Source organism: Lolium rigidum, chromosome 1, assembly GCF_022539505.1.
Source record: "Lolium rigidum isolate FL_2022 chromosome 1, APGP_CSIRO_Lrig_0.1, whole genome shotgun sequence".
Lineage (NCBI taxonomy): Eukaryota > Viridiplantae > Streptophyta > Magnoliopsida > Poales > Poaceae > Lolium > Lolium rigidum.
Window position 1 is genome coordinate 261,371,074 of NC_061508.1, and position 22,766 is coordinate 261,393,839.

The window sequence follows — 22,766 nt, forward strand, 5'->3', positions numbered from 1 at the left end:
GAGTCACCCAATCAAACATTTAACACGAGCAGGTGTCTCCTCGATTTTCCTTATAATAGTCAATCAATCGAATGGGCTGCTGGGAATACCTTGTTTATGCGTTACGAGGTCTGCATGCTTGCTCCTGTAATCGGGTTTACCATATGGCCGGGACCAGCACCTGAAAATCGATCAGGAAGAAGATGGGCTTGTACACATTGTTGGTTGATTTCTTATTCGTATTGGTATTGTCATGTGGCTAGGAACTATGTCAAAGAAAAAATGTCTGATAGCTACAGATTTTGATCAACTACATCAGTTCTTGATGTTGATGGCCAGTTTTGCATTCTGTGAGGTCCCAGCGACCACAACGTTCACTAGTGTGCTTTCAGGAGTAATCCATGTATGGGAATGTAACTGTATTTGGAGTCGTGCATGCACGTCAAATTTCATATTATTACCTATATTCTTAATCGAACCATTTACACGAGAAGAGAGTAGCATGCTTTACCTTCTCTTTTTTTGCTTCTCACTCTACCATGATTTTCTCTTATCCATGCCTAACGCAATGTACAAGATCAAATACAAGATCGGTTGGTTAACTCAAAATCAGAATGTTATGCCAGGAACGAGTTTGTGTATATAACCATTGTCGGCAGCACCAGCTAGCTTGCAATAGCATGCACATCGGCTACAAGAAAATGCAGTGCGACAGACATCACTTAGTGATACACTTAATGGTAAGGAACGACTTAAAACAGGAAAAAAAATCCTCGGTAAAGATACCATGGCTCGCATGGTTGGGTTTCGAAGGGAAGAAGATGAGGCGTGACTATCATGTCTTTTCCTAGTTAGGAGATAAACAATCTAGATTACATGATGCCACACGGATCAGTGACATGGATGTTGCATTGTTAAACTGCCATAAATTATGCATGTCTGATTTAATTACCTGTGATGGCATCCGTGCATTGCTATTGGTAATCAGTCCGTTTAATTGCCGGGTTGTTCAGTTCCCAAGCGCTACTAGTTACTTTTTTTTGAAGCTTTCACCGGGGGAGAGAATCCACACCTGAAGCGCTACTAGTTATGATGTGTGTTGGGTTTAACATGCATGAAACTAGTACTACTCTGAGGGGGGGCTCACACCGTACCGCATCTCTCTATAATTGCTTGGTTGGTTGTTACTAGATCTGAATTATTTACTATCACAAAACAACAAGGAGTAATAGTTTTGAAAGTCTCAGCGTTCCTTTTCATTCTTTTCAGGTTCAAGTTGTTGGTTCCTTTTCATTCTTTTCAGGTTCAAGTTGTTGATCGCCAAGCAAGACTCCTACAACTGGAATTTAATCAACCAGTAGTCACCAAAACATCAACATGTATCAAACTAGCAAAATGTAAGCACTTCCTTTGTGAAATCAAGCCAGTACTAACAAAACTAAAACTCAAGGTTAACTAGCAGGATTAGCCCAAAAAATGTCAATGTAGTCCCGCGATTCTCGAACATTCATAGCTCACAACAAATAAGCAACAATATATAAAGACTGCAGATAGCACCACAGCTCATGTGGCATTCAGCCATACCCGCACAATCAAACACAAACAGAATCGCCAGTCTTAACCCCTAAAAAAGAAATGGATGTTACAGGTCGACCACTACTCAACATTGCAAGGAGATGAAACCGTAATATATCACATAAGCCAGCCACCTGTGGCTACGACGGCAGCAGCAGCATCAGCGAAGCAAGAACAACTTCCCACATAGTGCTAGATTCCCAAGTGGCCGGGGGCAAGCTGTTCCGTGTAGGCCGGTCGGCGAGGGAGTTCGGAGGGGCTGGCGAGTGTGTTCCACTCTCACCTATCTACCATCGTTGTCGTGACAAGGGTCGCCGCCCTCGAGCTGCTATTCCTACCCAGCCGCGACTTGGTCACTCAACATGCTATCCACATCCAACTTTCTTCCCAGCCATCAGAGCATCAACATTCCATATATCAGACCTGCAAACAAAGTCATTTCAGTGGGTTGTTGTAACAAATGAGCAAAAAAAGCTATTCATGAATAAACTAATTCGTTTGACAAGACTAATCGACAAGTGTGTACAAAGTTAATTTCTCCCAGGAAATCTAAAGAACATTCCATATATCAGACCTGCCAACAGTGCTAGGCAATCCAGTGAACAAAGCTGTGCCACCCAGCATATTCACCAAGCTTAAGTTGTACTACAAAAAAACAACTAGGCATACAAGTTATGTATGTTTTCAACACACAAGGTCTGGTGACCAAACATAGGTAAAGCTGGCAATTGCCACCACAAACCATGCACCACGACAACATCAGAATGAGCCACGATAGCATGCCAAGCCACAGCTAAGTAAACCGACACTATATTCAACACAAGGTCTCATCTCATTCCCAAAAAAAAAATCCTATTTTCATAACCTAAGCAGCAACAACTCATATTTCTTAACCAACTCCATCCAACTATTTCTCATTTCCACAATAGCAGGTCAGCACCACTATGGCAGCATCTGTGGTCTTGCATACCATTTGTTCAAAATAAAGTACTGAACATTTAACATGGAACTACCATAAACACGTGTGCAACCACTTCCACACCATTTTTACAATCAGCAAAGGAGACATACCAAGATAAGGACCTCTTGCCCACCACGAACGGGTACTGCACTCCCTTGGTTGCGGCCAGGCTTCAAGCATCCAGAACAAGCTCGCTATTGTCCTGACATGAGAAAACAAGGGGGTAACCAATGGCGGAGCTAGCTCGAACTTGGAGCCTGGGCAAAGTCTTCATGCATTTTCATTAAGTAGCGTTTGCCCACAAGATTTCTACTTTAATCATCAATGCATGCTAATATTACAAGGGAGTGCACCAGCTTAGCCAGGGCAGCTGCCCGGGCATGCCGGGCCGTGGCTCCGCCACTGGGGGTAACTATCTAAAAAACATCATAATAGACTAGAGTTGCAGGAGAGAGAAAACATGTAGTACTTCCGGCTTATAAACTAAATTCCTTTGCAATCAGAAGGTTCCTGAACATAGCACTATTTCTTCTCAGTAAGGTTCCAGTTGGATTATCTGTTACTATGGCTCTCTCCTTCTATTAAGTCCTAAAAATCAGATTGAATAACATAACTTCGATTTTGAAAAATTGTACCAGGATAAGTATTATGAGCAACTGTTAACTTCAGTTGTAGCTAACAGAACATCAAGGAAGGACTGCAATTTGCAGGGAAACAGTGACCTTTATTATCAAAATTTACAACCGGAACAATCATAACTATTAGAGAGGCTAGATATAAATTTCAAAGATGAAACAACATTAACATTTCAGTTTTAGGATATAATTCAAACACAAGAATGGATGAGCTCGGGATCTCACCTTTTCTGGTCATTCTCGCAGTCTAGCGAGGCTCTCATAGATCTTATACTATTTCAGACTCATCTGAAGGTACTCGTGCCTACTGTAGTTTGACTTCTCCCATGGTATCCCTGCATGTCCTTCCCTTATCTTTACTCCAAGGTCAAAGTGTCGTCCAACTGTTTATCCTGCAATATATAAGTAAAACCTATTAGAACAAAACAGAAGAAGTTTCCGCAATGCTCATTTGTTGTGAGGCTGTGACCCAATTACCATTTACCATGGTGTCTGGAACAATCTTCTCTTCCTCCTCTTCACATAAGAAATCGAAACATACCATCGGTTAATTCCTCGCCAGGTATATTCAACAAAAGAGCACTACAACATTCGAGGACAGTGACATGTATGTATATACCTTCAGATTTCTTCTTCAGAGTCGATCGTGTGGAAGACCTTGTACCCAGATTAGAAGACTTATTTGTGTGCAAGAGTTCGAACTCGGGAACTGGGGGAACTTGTCGGCAGGGTCCAGTGGACATGGTCACCTTGTCATCCTTGATGGCCTCACCGAGTGTACCCTGCCAATAGAAAACAGAGCAAGGGCTTGGGCATATATTTAAGCAATCCATCTTATGGGAAAATAGGAGCCCACATGTGCTAATCCAAGTTAACACCACGCGCAAATAAAACTAAGTCCAACCCCAAAGCTTGACAAGACTCCGATGACCATAATCATCACATTGCAATCTCTTAAGATTTTTATAAGAAGAAAAAGAACCGTACTTTACCTGCCAATAGGAAAACCTTCCTGCCATCCTGCTCGAATTAGAGGTGCAGCAGCCATAGTTCCTCCTGCCGTCCTACTGTGGGTGGCGACCATGCTAGCAGAGGAATCTCCAGCTGCCAGAACCGCCCAATGCCACTGCAATCAGGGCAGAAAAGGATACCTCTTCCTCTTTATCTCCCCTCCTTTTTCCTTGCCACCACTTGAAATTAGTGGCTGCATTATTGCATGCTTGTCTCTTGCAATGCATACTTGTATCGTTTTGCAATTGAACTGACTGAACATCAGTACAAGATGGATATAAACAATAAAGTACCAATGATATTCATTACATGACAGAGCTGATAGTAGCCAGCAACTTTAAGATGATCAACTCCAGACAAAGATAACAAATCAATGACCACCTTTTGCTCTTCTAAACAAAGTATTGAACATTAAACATGGAACTACCAACAGTTCCACTGGGATAAACATATAACATCTACCAACCCATGTTTAAGAAGTACACATCCTTCTCACTGCAAACCAATTATAATTGAGCATTTTATTATTTACAGGAAAATAAATGATTTCAAATAACAAAAGCTACCATACTTCATCAGGCTGTTGAATCCCTTGCTAAAATAAACAAAGGAGTATGGTCACGAACAATATTCGAAAATACATGGCCAGTTAGGTTATTGGAATGGACAGACAAGACTTACCCCTTGCACTTGGAGCAGAGGACATTACGGGAAAGAGAGAGCTTCCACTTGTGCAACAACATGTAGCTGGGTCGTGCCCATATGAAAGGAATGAAGAAATACGTCAGCAATCTGCCCATTCCATCAACTGGAGAATTGCAACTAAAGGAAAGCCAACCTGAATGCCAACATGTCTACACAAGTAGAAATGAATCTCTATCGGATGGAAAATCTTTGAATCAATAACAGTTCCTACAAATTGATATATTAGGAAGGTCCGTTCCACAGCGATAAGATAGAATCAAGCTAAGCAAAAAAACAATAACCAGGGGGGGGGGGGTATGTTCCCACTTCTATCAACAGTACACTGATCATTCTGGTTATTAGCACTAAGCCTCATGCTTCTCCTGCAAGAAAATTCAGAATCAACCCTATATCAGGCATATAAAACACCACTACAACAATTACTTTAACAAAAAATGTATATATCAGTTCTTGGTCACAATAGGCAATACAAAATCAGGCCCAAATTATATTTATCTAAGAGGCTGCTTTCCTACTACTTAAACACGTTAAATCAATAAGATAATGTGCATGTTTGATCAGGTTTTAATATAACAGACCTCCTGATGATTTCTGTCATCAGGTCAAGAAAATACTACTAAAAGTCTTCCAGTACACATCAGGTTTGAATATTTACAAACAAAGATGCAGCGAGACTTGAGCATGAACCAACACAACATGCAACATCAGGTTTGAATATTTACAAACTACATCAGCTCCACTTACTTTTTCATCCTTTAGACCATCTTTGAAGGATGGTCTTCACGTAAAGGAAATCCAACCTTGTCATTATTACCTATAGTGGAACATGAACAAATAATTAGGTGTATACGTGCCAAACAAAAACTCAAACATCCGAGGATTATAGAAAATGATTTTCAAAAGTACAAGCCAGATATATAGAAACTTCTTTACAAGTGCAAGATCACTATCAACTTTAATCCAACTTTGACTACTGGAAACGAATTAAACCATTTTCGAAACATGTTTTTGATTCCAGATATCACAAGAAGATTATTTTTATTCTAAGACGGCCCAGCTTATTTTTCTTATATGTACCAATGCTCCACAAAGTTTGTACCAAGGTGCTGCACAAAGTGTGTACCAAGTTCTTTGAGATTTCAGAATAAGCTTCAACGTCGCAAATATCACAACAACAATAGATAGATGGAGTCTCTGAAATATGCCATCACTTCCTACGAATAACCAGCAACCGAAATCAAAGGAGTTGATACATACATGTATGTGCTCAGGCATCCTTATGATTCTCTCATCAATACATCAATACATGCCTATGCCTTTTATCTACTGTATACAGATTCAATTCAGTGGGAGAAAAGATGTAATTTTTAGCCATCTTATATGGAGGGGGGGGAGGAGGAGGAGGAGAGAGTCCTCATAAGATAGTACCATCTCGGACTGCCATCAGCAGCAGCAAGGGCAGAAGAACACCGGCTCGTCTTCCGTGCCTCCGCGTCGCCATCCCAGCAACACAGTGAGCCCCTCCCGCAGTCCCGCAGCACACGGTCTAGGCTTAACCGCAAGGCCTGCACAAGTTAAGAAGTAGGCTCAGATACATGTACAGATCTAATCTCTTTAAAAGTAAAAATAGTAGAAATGGTACATAATCACGTATATTATATTGTACCAGAGAGAATTTCACGCACAAAACTAGAAGAAATGAATTGCACCCCATGGCCCTGCTTGCCTATTCTAGTCAAAAGAAAAATTGAAGAGCAGCCTTGCTAATTGAACATCAATATACAAAAATGCATTAAGTGTATGTGGCAGATACATAACCAACCCTACGATTAAAAAAATAACACGATTAAGCAACACAGAACACAACCATGCCACATATAGAGGGAACATGCAGAAGAAAATACACACACAAACAGTGAGATTCCTGAAATACCAATCAGTTATGACTTATTGAGTTCCTAATTCATGAAAATAGAGATGTTGTATCAACTATCATCTTCAAGCAATTCAAGTAATCATGTCTACTTCACACATTTATTATCTTAGAGACAAAATGATAAAAAGCTTAAAATCAATAAATGGATTACAAAAAAGGAAATAGCAAATACTTGATGGAGTTTATCATCATGTTTATGACCTGGCCTAATTGGATCTAAGAGATGTTCAGAAGCTAAACATCAATGTAAAATAGGATGAAAAATTGGAAATTCTATGTAACTTTCAAGGCAAAGACGACAATTAATATCCCCTCCCTAACCTAGTTAATAGCATCCATAGTATTGCTAAGTGAAGAAGGAGCTACGTTTGCTTTTCTCTCTAATCCCTTTTGCATCTCCCATACTCAAAATATAAACAACAAAATTAAAAGAGAAACAGAGAAATGCATTCCATACCTTATGGTGTTGAAGTAACTGGTTAAATTTGCCGAGTCTCAGGTCATCTAGTACAAATTAGCAACCACACATGCAGCGAACTAGTAAAATTACGCGAACTAACCAACAATAGTTGTTCTTGCAGCCTGCCAGCTTAATTTCCCTAGCTCTAATGTAACAAGCCAACTCACACAAATCACATCCATCGAATCATCAAACAAATTCTTCTTTTAGAGAACAATATGTCTCCTAACGATTTTTTTCTAGCTTCAGCAGATTTCATAGCTCCATTATTCTGAACTGCTTTTTTACTTGGTTACCATGCATCATCTCCAGGCCTTGCTAAATTCCGGCCATGCAGAATCAAGTAGTTGGTCCTGAAATTAAGAGAAGTGTCAAGCACACAACATGCAGCATCACAACAACCACAATCATCCTTTCAAGACACCACAAAACTACAACAATAAACTACATCAACTCTAATAATAAAAAGCATGTCAGAATGGCCGGATCCCTCCAGGCCACAACTAGCTTCACTTACTTTTTCATCCAGCAGACCATCTTTAAAGGCTGGTCTTCACGAACTGGAAAACCAACCTTGTTAGTATGATCTGTAGTGGAACAAGAACAAATAGTTAGGTGTATATGTGCCAAACAAAAACTCAAATATCCAACGATTATAGCAAATGATTTTCAAAACTACAAGATATATATATATATATATATATATATAGAAACTTTATTACAAGCACAATACCACTCTCAACTTTAATATAACTATGACTATTGGAAAAGAATTAAACCATATTCCAAACATGTTAAATTTCAGATACCACGAGAAGATTGTTTTTATACAATGACGACCAGCTAAGTTTTCTTATATGTACCAATGCTCCAGAGCGTGTGTACAAAGTTCTTTGAAGTTTCAGAATACGCTTCAACATCCCAAATTATCACAACAACAAATAGATGAACGCTCTGAAATATGTCAGCACTTCCTATGAATAATCAGCAACCGAAATCAAAGGGGCTGAGCACATGCATGTCTATGCACACACATCATTATGCTTATCTCATCAATACATCGATACAAGCCTATGATTTTATCTATTGTATACACATTCAATTCAATAATAGAAAAGATGCAATTTTTAGCAAGATTAGATGGAGGAGGAGAGAGACCTCACAAGGCAGTAGCATCTCTGAGTGGTGGCCTGCAGTAGAACCGTGATGGCGCGGTCGCCAGAAAACGCAAGCGGTAGCAACTCCGGCCAAACTGCTGACATCAGCAGCCAGGATGTGCCTCCACGTCTCCCAGGAACACAGTGAGCCCCTCCCGTTGCCCACAGTCAACTGCGGCAGCCGTACAATCTGTTGCCGTTGGTGATCCTGTAGAAGAACTCTGAATATTAAAATGAGAAAAGTCTGAACCTGTAGATTAATTGAAAAGGAAGCAAATAAACTCCAAAAAATGGAGCGCCAATTCCTTGAGAAAATACTAAACCATTGACCACGTACGAAATGATTACAAACTGCAGCATATATTGGAATTAGAATAGAGAGAATTTAAGCAACAGATGACTGGATTCTTCTACAATACGGTAATAAATATGTATAGGGGGGAAAAATACACTCATACTACAACAGATTAGCAAGGCACTCCATACTAGAAGACCTAGTCTATCTGCTGCATATACATGTTGAGAGCACGTTCCAGTAGATAGGCCTTGCATCCAAGGCGTGGATAACTAATGGATGCAGTCATACTATACTAATTTCTGTGTGTAGACTGTAGTTTGTCAACTAGTAACTAGTTCGCTGCTTTGGGAAATTGACAGATAAAAGAGCCGCAGAACTGCTCACTCATTGATGCGTGCACCCACACCCGGCAGCCCAAGGAACCGGAGACGAAATTCTTGCTGACTCTCTTTTCATACCGAGAATTTATCCCATGCATATGAGGGCTGATATATACCCTGAACATGCCAAAAATCATCCCTTTTGGGCAAACGGAAGTACGCATCAAGTGTTTTAACATGCAACTTGGACGTAACCCTGAAGAAATCATGGGCGTACAGCTGAAAAACACTCGCTAACAGACTGAAGCAAATCCAGATGAATGTGACTTCCTCTACTGACTACACGTGAAACGGTAGAAAGACTGATTTTTTTGCAAGAAGTGATGGAGGAGCAGGAGGAGAAGGGGAGGGAGGCTTCACCGGTATTCATCAGCTTCGAGTGGTGGCCCGCGGTAGGAGCAGGTGGCCGGCATCAATAGGTCGAGGGAGGGGTTGCCAGAAGAAGACGCCGGGGGCAGAAGCTCCCGAGGGATTACCGGCAGCAGCAGGTGGTGCAGGCGACACCCGGCTCGTCCTTCGTGCCTCCCCACCGCCATCCCGGCAACCGCGTTCAAACACCGTCACCTGAAGGAGCCGTTCCATCTGTGGAATTGGGTGGTCGTGGAGGCGGCCTGGAGATGCAGTTGAGGAGGAGGGTCGGCCGGAGCTCGACGGAGCCACGCAGCGGCGCCGCTTTGGCGCATTCCTGCGGGTTTCAAGTTCGCCGTGGGGGCTGCGGAACGGCGGTTCTACGCCATGGAGACAGTACAGGAGGGGGATTTGGCGTCGCTGCCGTGGTCGGCGGCGAAAGGGCGCGCCCGAACCGGCCGGGATTTGCCGGCGTTGGAAGGGGAAGAGAGAGGTGGTGTTGGGTGAGGTTGGGGCACTGGGGTGGTGTTTGCTGTTGTTTTGGACTTGCCACATTTTCGTCCCGCGGAAAAATGAATCGCCCTTAGCGTGATCAGTGCCCTGCGGCTGCCTTAATTACGTGGTGAATATGTCAATCCAATCACCAATTAGGCATTGTAGACGGTTCAACTTTCCATACTTTTTCGGTTTCCTAAGCTGGACTCCATCCTCAATTCTCATTCTGCATGCGTGTCTATGGTTTTGTGATTCCAATAAATTCCACCTATCAGTTTGGATGCAAAATTAGAGAGCTATATATATATTCTACTTTGTGCAAAAATAAATTTTCAGCAGATTTTTTTGTTCTTCTTCAACGGATTTCATCAAAATACGAGTTTGCTTGATTGTTTTTTATACTAGTCTTCCGTGTGTTCAAAACTTTTGGTTTTGGGGGATTTACCCACATAGTATAGGCGTGCATGTCCGATAAGATAACAACAATCGATCACATATTCTCGAGGGGACATGTTGACTAGCCCAGACTGCGATGCGGAAGCGATTGTACGTACAAGCGCACGAACGAGTTAGGACGGTGGCTCGAAGTGGGAGTTCAACCCCGTCGGTCTAAAATATTCCTCAATGGTCATGTTCGCGAAAGAGGCGCACTTCGGAGTTGTATCTTGGATTTTCCTCTTCAAACCACACTTATATACACATATAAGTTCCTAGTGTTTAAGGTGACCCTTCCTCTCCCTATTTTTGGCGAAACCTTCTTTCGTGGGCCTCATGACATCTACGCCTAGCTTTCCGTATAAAGTGGTGATTACAAGTGACTCCTCACTTTGTTTTTGTCGGTGTAGGTCTTAGGAACATGAAAACCTCAAAAAAGAGTCCAAGTCCTTCAAGAGTTTCATCGGTGGCCTCGAAGTGGGAATTTTGTACTATAAGTATGAAATCTTCCTCTAGGGTAGTTATGTTTGCGAATGAGGTGGCACTTCAGATTTGTGTATTGATTTTAATTTCCTCTTTATACCACCCTTATATGCCCATATTTTTTTTTTGAAACTAAAAAAAAAAATATGGGCATATTTTTTTATATGCCCATATTAGGACCCCATGCAAGAGGGTGAGGGTTTTCGACCATACCTCTCACGTTTTTCATGCAAAGCCGTGCTCCATGGGCCCCGTAATGCCTAACCCAAGATTTCCTTCGAAACTGGTGATTTCATGTGGGTTTCATGATCTATTTAAAACACTCATACATACCCATATTAGGACACGATAAAGATAAACGAAGCGTCTCTCTTACCCTTCCTCGCTCGATTAAAGGCGCAACCGTGTTTTGTGAGTCCCGCAAAGTCTACCCCTAGCTAGCTTTCATTTGGAAGTGTTGATTCCATGTAAGTTTTATATTTGTTGTATTAACACAGGCCCTGTTGCGTGGGACCCACAACATATACCCTATAAGTCGGAGATCTTCCTCCGGGATAATCATGTTTGTGAAGCAAGTGGTACTTGAGATCTGTGTATTGCCGTCTCCTTTTTTAACGACCCTCGTATACCCATGCTAGGACTACATGAAAGAGTTGAACATTTTTCCACCCATCCTCGGGGCGAGTTCACGTGAACCCCATGTTTGCTAGGCCTCGCAAAGTGTACATGTACATTTTCCTTCAAAACTGTATTTGGTCATGTTTATAATATGTTATAGGAACATGAAAACCGAAAATAGGACAAGCTTTTATAAGAGTTTGGTTGTTGGCCTCAAAGTGAGAGTTTTGTATTAGAGGTTTGCATTTTTTCCAACAATCCGTCCTATTTGTTAAGCAAGTGCCACTTTAGAGTTGTGTAATGGCATTTCCTCTCTACACCACACTGTTATTCTCATATTACGGCCCCAAGCAAGAGGGGGAGGGTTTCCGAACCTCCCTCGTGAAATTTAGGCGACACCATGTTCGATGTGATTTGGCTTGTGTACCCCCTAGTTTTCGAATGAAGTGGTTATTTCATGTGATTTTCTATCAATTTGTTTTGGGATAGGCCACTTTAGAGTTTCTGTACCGGGTTTTCTCTTTAATTACAAGTTTACAACACTCCTATGTACCAATATTAGGACCCCATGCAAGAGGTAAATGGTTTCCGACCATTTTTCGCGATTTCGCCGAAGTCCTGCTGCAGCCCAATCACGTACATGTTGATGCCCAGGTTCTGCTCGCCCCGCTTCTTCCCCGCGTCAACGCCTAGGTGTTGCTTGCCCGACCTAGCTTCTTTGTTGCATCACGAACAGGTGCAGCTCGCCCAGCAGATCGTCGGCCATCGGCCCGAGCAGCAACCTGCTGTTCTTATAAGTCACACCTCGTCGGCTCCAGCAGCGACACCTAATCGCCCACCTAGAGAATCTTGCTGGATCCCACAAAAACCACACGTCACTAGAGCCAACATCGGCACCTCACCCACAGTCGAGGTGACGATGAGTGTGAGGGAAGGAAAACGAAGGCAAAATAGGAAAATGAGGATATGTCCATATCACTATTGAACGTGACCATGAAGTCGTTCTGTGACTTATAAATGTGAACGAGGGAGCAACTAGGATTAGCATTCACTACTATACTCCCTCCGTTTTTATTTACCTTGCGTTTTGGATTTAATCAAAGTCAAATTTGCTAAAATTTAACTAAGGAAACCACATCACCTCAAGAAAGCACAAAACGCATGAAGATGACCAAAGAAAAAGGAAAACCAACAGACGCGCATCCGCCGGCCACCCAACTCCCCTCTCCCGCACCTTCCCCGCCCACCCATGCCGCCGCCGCTCGCCGGCGAAGCTCGGGCGCCGTCTCCCCGCTCGATTCCTCGGCCTAAGCGGCCGTCCCGAGCCCCAATCGCGCCGCACGCAAAACCAAGCTGCCCCCTTTCCGGCGGCCGGCGGCCGGCGCGACCCTCCACGACGGCTGCCGGCGCAGGAAGTCGGGGATTCGCCGAGGACGGACTGCTGCTCTCCTCCCCGAGCCTGCAGAAAACCCTAGCGCAGGGACTGCAGGCCGGCGTCGAGGACGACGACGCCCGCCTCGGCCTCGCGCGGTGCGGCTGGTCCTCGCCGTCGATTCAGCGGCCATGGGAGCCTCTGCTCGTCCGCGGGAACCTCCAAGTCTGCCGCCGCACGCGAGCTCCGGCACCCTGCTCGCCGGCGTCATTGGGGGGTCGCCCGACGCCATGGACGCGGCCGTGAGCGCCGGATGAGGCGCGTTCAGGACCTGCAGGAGCTCCCCATCAAAGCTCCACATCCAGGCCGCCGTCCAGGAACACCTCTCGCCACCCAAAGGTCGATAGTTTTCCCCTGTCCTGACCTCTCGCTAGAATCTACACCTTGCTCGCCACCCAATCTTGTATGAGAGCGTATTTGGTGAGCTACTGCTGCAGGATTGCATTGCTCTAGATATCTCTAGATTTTCATACTAGTGCTGCGTGGTTCAAATTTCCCTTTGGATATACACCCGGAGAAATTTTCGCACCTACAGGAAATTTACCTTGTTTTGCATGGATGTCCTTTGCAGGTTCCCTGGCAAGAATGCAAACCAGCCCACGAGTTCACCGCGGTGGCGGCGTGCGAATGTGCGATGGCAGCGGGTGACCTTCTTCTTCGACTCCGTGGGCTTTGGTAAATTTCTGGTTCCTCTTCTTTGCCCTCTATGTTCTCCGTGATAGCACATCCATCTAGCTCTGCCTCTGTGCGTTTCGGATGTTGTGGGTTTCATATGACAATTTGGGAAGAATGTGACGGTTTGATGGTAGTGGGTTTTGTTAGAATTGTTGCAATATGCTGTTCAGATTTTTGGTGAAGAACACAACGGCTGAATGAATGCTTCAGTTAGTCTCTGTTTGCATTGTGTGATGGTTTCTTATGTGCGGTAAGTCGGTATTTGGGTTTGTCATATTTGCATTGCCTGATGTTATTCATCTGTGGTAGTAAAATATCACATCAATGAGCACCCTACCTTTTCTGCGCCTCAATTGATTTTTGTCCTATGTTGCTTTTTCATAGTATAAGCTTGAAGCCCTTTCTGCTTGTTGATGTGGCAATTGATTTCACAACTCACATCCAAAACAGCAAGAAAAAGCAAGCGAAACATGGCAGCAATTCAAAATCTTGTTCCTTTTTGAGTTACTGCAGTTGGTGAATCGCTTATATTTACCATGATGGCTTAAGAACCTAATTCTTGATCATATTTTAGTATTTTGCGCAACTCTGTATATGTATATTTGATCATAAATTTGATTTCCTTTTATTTTCTGGGTTGCTTGAACCCTAGATCACTTATATGCTATCTCATGGTTTTTGTTGAGTAACTGGACTTGTGATCAGTGTATGTGGTGTGGATACTAATCCTCGTTTCTTTTTTTCTAACATGTGAGGAGCAGAATTGTATGCGGTCATGTAACCGAGCTGCTGCTTTTTGGAGCTGATCTGGACTACTTGTTCAATGAAGTAGTTAAATCTTTTGCAAGTCAAGACAATGCATTCACCTTACGGATGGATTGATTTTGTTTTTGCCTGTTTGAAATGCCTTTGATGTTGCTGCTTATTGTGACTTGGAGACGGTTTGCAGCTCTAGTAATTTCTTGTGTTAATGAGAAAGAAATTAACATTCTGACCATTTGTAGTTCTAGCTTTAGATTATTCTTAAGTTTATATTGAACTTGTTTTTTGTTCGACTTGATGAATGTGAAGCTTAAACCTGACTGGTATTAAATGTGGGCAGAACCTGGAGCTCGTTGGAACTGATCTGGACCACTAGTTCTACAAAACAGTTTTGTTTTTTTAGTCAACACAAATGCAGCCACCTAATAAGGATGAATTGATTCTGTTGTCGCCTGTTTGAAATGCCTGTTCTGCTGCGTAATATTTATCTCGGGAAAGATGAATTAATTCTGCTATTTTTATGGATTGTCTATCTTATATATATCAGCATATCAGCAGATCTTCTAGGGTTGAAGAGTCGTTTATATTTGCTTAGCCAGTAGATGCATAATGATAATTGTGCTTAATTGTTCGCAAAAAGAGTACCTTTTCCCGTTTGTAGACAGTAGAGAAATTGTAGCCTAGCTTGGAAATGACATCTACATTTACACTGTATGTCTAGGTGGGAAATTGTTGCCTTACTTGAATGTTTTCTAGCTTTAGTAATTCCTTGTTTATTAAGATTTTTAGAATTGAACCAGTTCCTGACCACTTCCTTTATCTTTTTTGTTTTCAATCTCAGGGTATAATTGGATGTGGAGCTGGCAGCGGAGGCCTTCTTCTTCGACTCTGCGGTTTTAGGTGAGTGGCATGTTCCTCTTGTCTCTTCTTATTTAGGATTGTGGTGGTGTGTTTGGTGTAGTATTATGTGGTGATCTCCAATGTACACTATTGTATGGTTAGGAAATTTGATTAGATGACATGTCTAGGTTTGGCTGGCTCAGTGGTTGGTGTTTGTTATCTAGCTGTAGCTACGGAACATCGTAATAACAGAATGATACGTACCCTTGATTCTGACATATAAACATGTTCTTTGCCTCCACTGAATATGCTTGTATTTGCTAATTCTTGTTCATATTTTAGTATTTGCGCAACTTTGTATATGTATATTTGATCATAAATTTGATTTCCTTTTATTTTCTGGGTTGCTTGACCCCTAGATCACTTATATGCTATCTCATGATGTTTGTCGAGTAATTGTTCTTGTGATCAGTGTATGTGATGCCGATACTAATCCTCGTTTCTTTTTCTATCATGTGAGGTGCAGAAAGCGTATGCGGTCATGGTACCGAGGAGCTGCTTCTTGGAGCTGATCTGGACTACTAGTTCAACGAAGTAGTTAAATCTTTTGTGAGTCAAGACAATGAATTCACCTTAAAAGGATGGATTAATTCTGATTTTGCATGTTTGAAATGCCTGTGATGTTGCTGCTTATCCCGAAAGACTGTATCTGCACTCAAGTTGCTTGTGACTTGGAGACGGTGTGCAGCTCTAGTAATTTCTTGTGTTAATAAGAAAGAAATTAACATTCTGACAACTCGTAGCTCTAGCTTTAGATTTTTATGAAGTTTTTATTGAACTTGTTGTTTGGTCGACTTGATGAATGTGAAGCTTAAACTCCATGGCAAATAAGAGCTGTACATATTTGCTTAGGCTGTAGATGCTTAATGATAGTTTGCAAAAGGAGTTTACTTTTTCCAGTTACAATTGAGTTTGTAGACAGTAGAGAAATTCTTGCCTAGCTTGGAAATGACATCTACAGGTACCCTGTGTGTCTAGATTGGAATTTTTTGCCTGACTTGAATGTTTATTAGCTTCAGTAATTCCTTCTTTAGTAAGAATTTTAGAATTGGATCAGTTCCTGACCACTTCCTTTATCTTTGTGTTTCCGAATCAAGGGAATAAGTGGCTGTGGAGCTGGCTTGGAGGTAGTCATGGCCGCCGGATCCGGCCAGCTGGCAGCGGCGGCCTTCTTCTTCGACTTGGCGGGTTTAGGTGCATGTCATGTTCCTCTCTTGTCTCTTCTTATTTAGGACTCTGGTGGTGTGGTTTATTTAGTATTATGTGGTGATCTCGAACGGACACGATTGTGTAGTTAGGAAATTTGATTAGATAGCATGTCTGTATTCGGCTTGCTTAGTTGGTGGTTTTTGTTATCTAGCTGTAGCTACAGAACATGGTAAGAACGTATGCTTGTATTTGCTTTTACTGATCATTCAACTACCTGTCTGTTGTGTACTTGATATCATTTGGCTTCTTATAGGCCAAGTGCATGCATTCTGGTAATTGGACTGTATGGTTTGGAGTGTTCAGGGGCATATGGTGCATCAGGCTAGGCTGTCTGAGTGCCCATTTCATGGTGCATATGTAGGAAAAGCTCTGTCGTGTGTGTGTGTGAGAGAGAGAGAGAGATAGACTTGATCTTTGCCGTGTGGTGTTTTCATGGATCTATGAGCACGGTTTGTTTGTGTGAGTTGTACAAATTTTTTTCTAAAGTTTACTGGTTTGTATGTGCAGGGGAGGGTGACGCCTGTGTGCACAGTATAGCCATCACTGTTAGTGATGTTATAGCATGCGTGCGAATTCCAGTTATTCTGCTTGTAAGTTTCTGGTTTCTGCCTTGTAGGCAGCAGGTGGTCATTGTTTTGGTACAAGTCGAAAGCAGAAACTGTAATAATAATAGTGTTAATGTCATTCCTTGTCCTTGATTTTCAGTTAAAGAAGAGAAGAACAAGACTCGTGTTAACTAGCCTGATTAGGACAGAGGTAGCGTCCCATACTAGGTAGGAATTTAAAAGATTCGATTCGATGCTTTGGGCGAACAGGTTGTTTCGGATCCACGAGCGAGTGTTTTTGTTTGCAAGGGAAAAGATAGAAGATCCGACCAAGTAAACGGCGCGCAGGAGGAGCTGATCGAGCTGGCGCCGAGGAACCGACCGACCGTGGTAATAATTCCTAAAACGGCGCGCGCGGCTGTAGAAAGGGGAGTCGGCGCGTGTGAGGACCATCGGACGGTTACCCACTTCCTTTCGACGATCGAGAACACGGATCCATGAGATGAGACCCCCGGGCCGGCCGGCGCCGTTCCTGCAGTGCAGGGGATACGACGTGCAAATCTTTCCTACGAGTCGCTAGCTGTTGCATCCGAGTCCGATCTGATGCGGACTACCAAGCGAATCATCATCCTCAATAAGAAGTACCCACGCGACGGCCTACAACGCATCGCACAACTCAAAGATCGACAACTCAAGGTACGACGATGGCAGAGGAGACAGCAGCTGCCGCCGCCAAGCGAGCAGAATTCGAGGCCGGCACGGCCGCCGACCCCGGGAACGCCAAGCTGTGGGCCGGCTTCGTGACCGAGATGAGTGATCCATATGAGTATGAAATCACCGCGTCTATGAACTGCATGGATAGTTTATTTGTACTGCCAATAATATTGATATCGAAACATAATTCCACTTATACCAAGAGGGTATGTTACATCATAATCGATGTCGGGTCTCTTCGTGAACCCTTGTGCTACAAGCATCGCTTTTTCACCACTTCATTATGAACAAAAATTCATTAAGTTTTCCAAAAGGGAAGATGCTTATGAGAAGAATGTATTACTGTGGTAAATACATCTCTTTTGTTTAGCGAATGCTATTCCTAATTGCCTCCTTCTAGTTGAACCAATATATGAGTGCATGAGGCACTCTACCATGGATTTTGGTTCAGGGCCCTAAAGGTTTTAGCAATTTAAGGATAAATATTTGTCGACAAATGTAGTCTTTATGTTATATGATTCTGTTGAATCAACGAAAATTATGGAAATAATATTTACATCTTTATAACTCCTCGTGATTTCCTATAACAATGGAGTCAAGGTGTTTCGATTTCCCAACACTTCAAATAGTGTGCACATATGTTGGGTTTGGATGATGAGCATCCGTTATGTTTTATTCAACTTGAGGTTGAACTACATTTACTTAGTTGAGGATATAATTTCCTCTATTTCCGCGGATACATAGGAGAACTCATTTCTCATGTGACCATGTTTCTCCCCCTAATGCTCTCATTTGGGGAGAATAGTGGTGGTACGAGATACTTCCACTTTTATGGTACATTGCATGCATGCATAATGTAATTTCATGACGTTTTTGTCATAGGTAAATGTATGTGGCAGATTTGCAATGTGTTGCAAATATATTGAACTTTATGTTCAGTTAATAAGTACGTGAATATGAGGACTGAATGTCTGATGGCATTTCTAATTTATCGGCATTCTTTGTGGTACGAATCTCCCCCTAATGCCAAAAATGTCCTTATATTAAGTGTAATCAGCGTATGGGTTATAAGCTATTCTCCTGATAGGAGCTTGAGATATTCATGATTGACGGACAATAAATAAATAGTAATATCTCACATAGATCCTATACGCTGGAGTGGTGATATTGGTAAGAACCAAAATATCGCAGATAGGAAATACTTGTTTCATTTCCACGTACTTACTGCAAGGGGAAGCAGTATGATATGCAGTTGGAATGATCTAGAATAGATCTGCGCGTGTAAGACCGCAGGTCTCCAACAAGATGTTGGTATATTAAGATTATGTATAAAGTGGTCATTGTAATTTTAAGGTGAGAGAGCCTTAAAATTATTTTTCTCATGGCACATGTGGTGCACATAAATTCTGATGACTTGAGATTTGCAACTTTTAAGTTGTGACCAACAGAATTGTTAATAATTTTCTTATCATACCTGTTCCAGGATGATCAAGGCAATCTTGCCAAGTCTTGAATTTATCAAGATTTTGAAAATTATCTTGTAACATAAGGTACGGGTTTTATGTATGTATAACATAATCCGAATGAAGGTATAATCAGGACACAAGATTGCATTCTGATCTACAATAATAGTACCTATAGGGAGTATGAATATGGTTCTTTAGGAACCAATAATTGTTGTGTTATGCCTATTTACGGTCATAACATCGTCCTTACTCTTAGTAAGAGTTTGGAAATGTTTCGTTTCCCTTAAAAATGATAGAAGTGGTGGTACCACTCACTTAAATAGGATTTTTTTTTCATCGGATTGTTTCCTGTAAATAGAATTGAATGTATAGAATATATTTTTACTCATATATTCACCAACATAGTATTTATGTTACAAATATCAAATATAAATACATTGCAGTATTATGTCTGATTCACATAATACAATATACATGGTCTGATAGACTTTTATTCTACATAGTCTGATAGACTTTATTCTACGTATTGTTATACAATATAACAGTTTGTAGTAATTTAATGGCTAAATGACATCAAGTGTTTATGGAGTTTAATTGAGGTCTCCAAAAACATCTTGGGTGTAGTCCACAAGCATGTCTTCATCGAGGATGATATCGTCTTTTGGCTCGAATTCTTCAATAGAACTTTGAGATGGACCAACTTGAGAGTTGTCTTGTATGTCGTTGAAGTGAGCTTCAGCTTTGTTTCCATGAACTTGTTTGACTTCTTTGCCATACTTCATGTATAGTTCCACGAGGTGGTCGGGCATATCTGCATTCATTAGTACGATGATTCGTACATCCACACATTTGACAAGTTTGAGAGTTGTCATTTTGGTTATTTTTATTAAATTGACCATTCCCCTTAGATGGACCGTTGGTCTTTTGACCATTGTTCGGTTTCCACTTTCCCTTGAATTTTCGGAAGTTCCGTTTACGGTTTGCAAATTTACTAGTAAAATGAGCATTAGCATGTGCTTCAGGGATTGGCATGGCGCCCGTTGGGCGAGCATTGTGATTTTTCATGAGAAGTTCATCATGCTTCTCAGCCTGAAGTAATGTGTATATAAGCTCAGAATACTTTTTGTATTTTTGTTGACGATATTGCTGTTGCAATATCCTCATCGAGGGGTGGAAAGTGCATAAGGTTTTCTCTATTAAGTCCTCGTCTGAAGCTTGCTTATTGCAAAATCTCAGTTTGGAATTAATCTTATGCACTGCAGAATTATATGCAACCACAGACTTAAAGTCCTGGAACCTTATGAGAGACCATTCTCTCTGGGCTTCCGGCAACATTACTGCTCTTTGCTGGTCATATCTCTCCTTGAGGGAGTTCCATAAGGCTAGTGGGTCCTCCTCCATTAAATATTCAGTTTTTAGACTGGGATGGAGGTGGTGCCTTATGAAATGTAATGCCACATACTTTACCACTTGTGGTATTTCTGGGGCATTTTCGGGGGGTGTGAGAATGCAAGGGCCAAGGTTACGTCCAGTCAAATTTATCTTTATATCCATGGCCCATGATAGATAGTTACTTCCATCAACTTGTAGTTCTTGGAATTCTTTATTGTTGATGCCAGCCATTTTTCCTGCATGTATGATCATGCATTTTATTAATTTTACATTATAATAAAATTATTTTGGTAAACAACAATTTTGTTCTAGAGGAACAATTTTAAGCTGATGCTTTAAAACCAAAATGTGTAGATCTTCGAATTTCAAGTTAACACATTGCAGATAATCTCCATTTTATGGAGTACATCTCTCAGTACTAGGAAGCATAATCTGACATATGTCCGTAGACGCCCATCTAGTACCCTGTGTTATACTTTGACTTCAATATATTTGGAAGAGCACTTTGGAGATAATCATTCATCGTAATGACAAATGAATATACCTCACAGTAATGGATAAACAGTAGATGCCATCACCTTGTGATTCGCAAATATGATTCGAGATAGTCACATTCTTTTTATCTCATATTTTAGTAATGAGAGCTTTGCACGAAATTATATTTCAAATGCAAAATAAGATAAAATAAAATAGTTGTACCGAATAGACATGTTATAATATGCTAGAGGCAAATATATAAATAACATGTCGTATTATATTTACAACATAATACATGCTTAAGCTGACTAAAGGACAAACTGAGGGTCCTAAATATAAATTTACGGTATATTTATACTGCTAAAACGGCTGATCTGCAGTTTCCTAGCATATAGGGACTAGTCTGCTAAATCGCCTAATAAATATTAAATGAGCATTTATGTTGTTCCATGTGACACGAGCGTGGCCTGTAGGCCTTGGCCCATGCGTGTGTCAGGCACCGCTTGCACGAGCAGGTCAAAAGGGGAACAGGGAGGTGCGACTGGAGTACGACCCCAAATCGAAATCCTCTTCACCCGATCCACCCATGGCCATGTCGTGCTGCACGCCGGCGCCATGGACGGTGACTTCAGCACCGATTCGTCCCCTCGGAAGGGTCCTAGAGGCAGAGCCCTCCCAGTCGGTTGGTGATGTCGAGGAGCGCGGGGAACCATGTCCCGGCGTGGATTTCGGCGGGGCGAGCCGCCATGGCCGACGTGAAGGTGCGGAGGAGGACGCGGGCCTCTGGCGAGGGCGTCGGGATGTCGATCAGCGCGGCGTTCTCGTTCTCCTCTGCCTGGGCGCGGAGTACCGGGGCGGCCGGTGCGGGAGCCGCGATCTCGACCTCCTGCATCTCTGCCCCCGGCTGGATCGCGTTGGGCGGCGAGGAGAACTCCGGCACGGTGTCGTAGGCGAAGTCGTGCTCTGGGTTGTCGATGAGTCGCTCGCATTTGAGTAGTTCATCGGCGTCCACAGAGGCGTTGGAGGCAGAGGCCTCGTCCTCGTTTAGAGCATCGACCAGTTCTTCCGCGGCGACCTCCGGCACGGCTACAACAGCTGGTTCGGCAGAGGCCACCTGGTGGCGGCGCTGCACCCAGCGGTTGCCACTATGGTGGCGCCAGGGCCTCGAACGGTTGCCGTTGCGGTGGTGGCGGAGGCCACCGCCAGGGCCGTAGCGGCGGCGACCGTGGATATATGGTGCCCTGCGGTGGTGGAGGCCACCGTTTCTGTCCGGGCGACGCTGCTGGCGACGGCGGCCGTGGACACCATATGGTGCCCTGCGGTGGCGGAGGCCACCGTTCCTGTCCGGGCGACGCTGATAGCGACGGCCGGAATTCCAGCGGCGACGGGCGGCAACAGAACCGAAGGTCCGGCGAGCGGGGCGATACTGTCTTGCGACGAACCTTGCAAAGGCAAAGGCTAGTTCCGGCAAAGTTGCCATTCTTTCTCACCTTTCTTCTTCTGGCCTGTGCTCTCTACTCAGAGCGAAGCGTGCTGATAACGTGAGAAGAATCGAGTGAGAATGAAGTGAATGGATGATTTATTGAAAGGGACTGCTGGGTATTTATAGGTCCCCAAGAGTCGTTTACATGTCGGTTACAAAGCCTCACGGCTGTTCCGAATAGACGTGGTGTCGTTTCGGTATGGGCAGCGTTTGGACAACGCTAGATAATAACTGA

The 22,766-nt window shown here is 42.8% G+C and overlaps 2 long non-coding RNA genes across 12 annotated transcripts; one reads left to right on the top strand and one right to left on the bottom strand.

Annotated features, from left to right (window-relative positions):
* Positions 1-1,409: 1,409 nt before the first annotated feature.
* LOC124693156 lies at positions 1,410-9,968 on the bottom strand. Of its 11 annotated transcripts, none has more exons than XR_006999883.1 (13): positions 9,458-9,967; positions 8,421-8,627; positions 7,780-7,849; positions 6,295-7,615; positions 5,611-5,680; positions 5,173-5,228; positions 5,000-5,073; positions 4,143-4,908; positions 3,770-3,932; positions 3,635-3,666; positions 3,376-3,542; positions 2,626-2,717; positions 1,410-1,977 (listed from the first exon to the last, which is right to left on the bottom strand). It is a non-coding gene; the product is annotated as an uncharacterized LOC124693156 (long non-coding RNA). The 11 variants fall into 11 exon arrangements; XR_006999890.1 differs by having other exon boundaries at positions 4,143-4,389; positions 4,843-4,908; positions 5,000-5,228; XR_006999875.1 differs by having other exon boundaries at positions 4,143-4,415; positions 4,843-4,908; positions 5,000-5,228.
* Positions 9,969-13,134: 3,166 nt separating this feature from the next.
* Positions 13,135-14,710, top strand: LOC124693189. Its single transcript, XR_006999891.1, has 3 exons — positions 13,135-13,247; positions 13,480-13,583; positions 14,345-14,710. It is a non-coding gene; the product is annotated as an uncharacterized LOC124693189 (long non-coding RNA).
* The last annotated feature ends 8,056 nt before the right edge of the window (positions 14,711-22,766 follow it).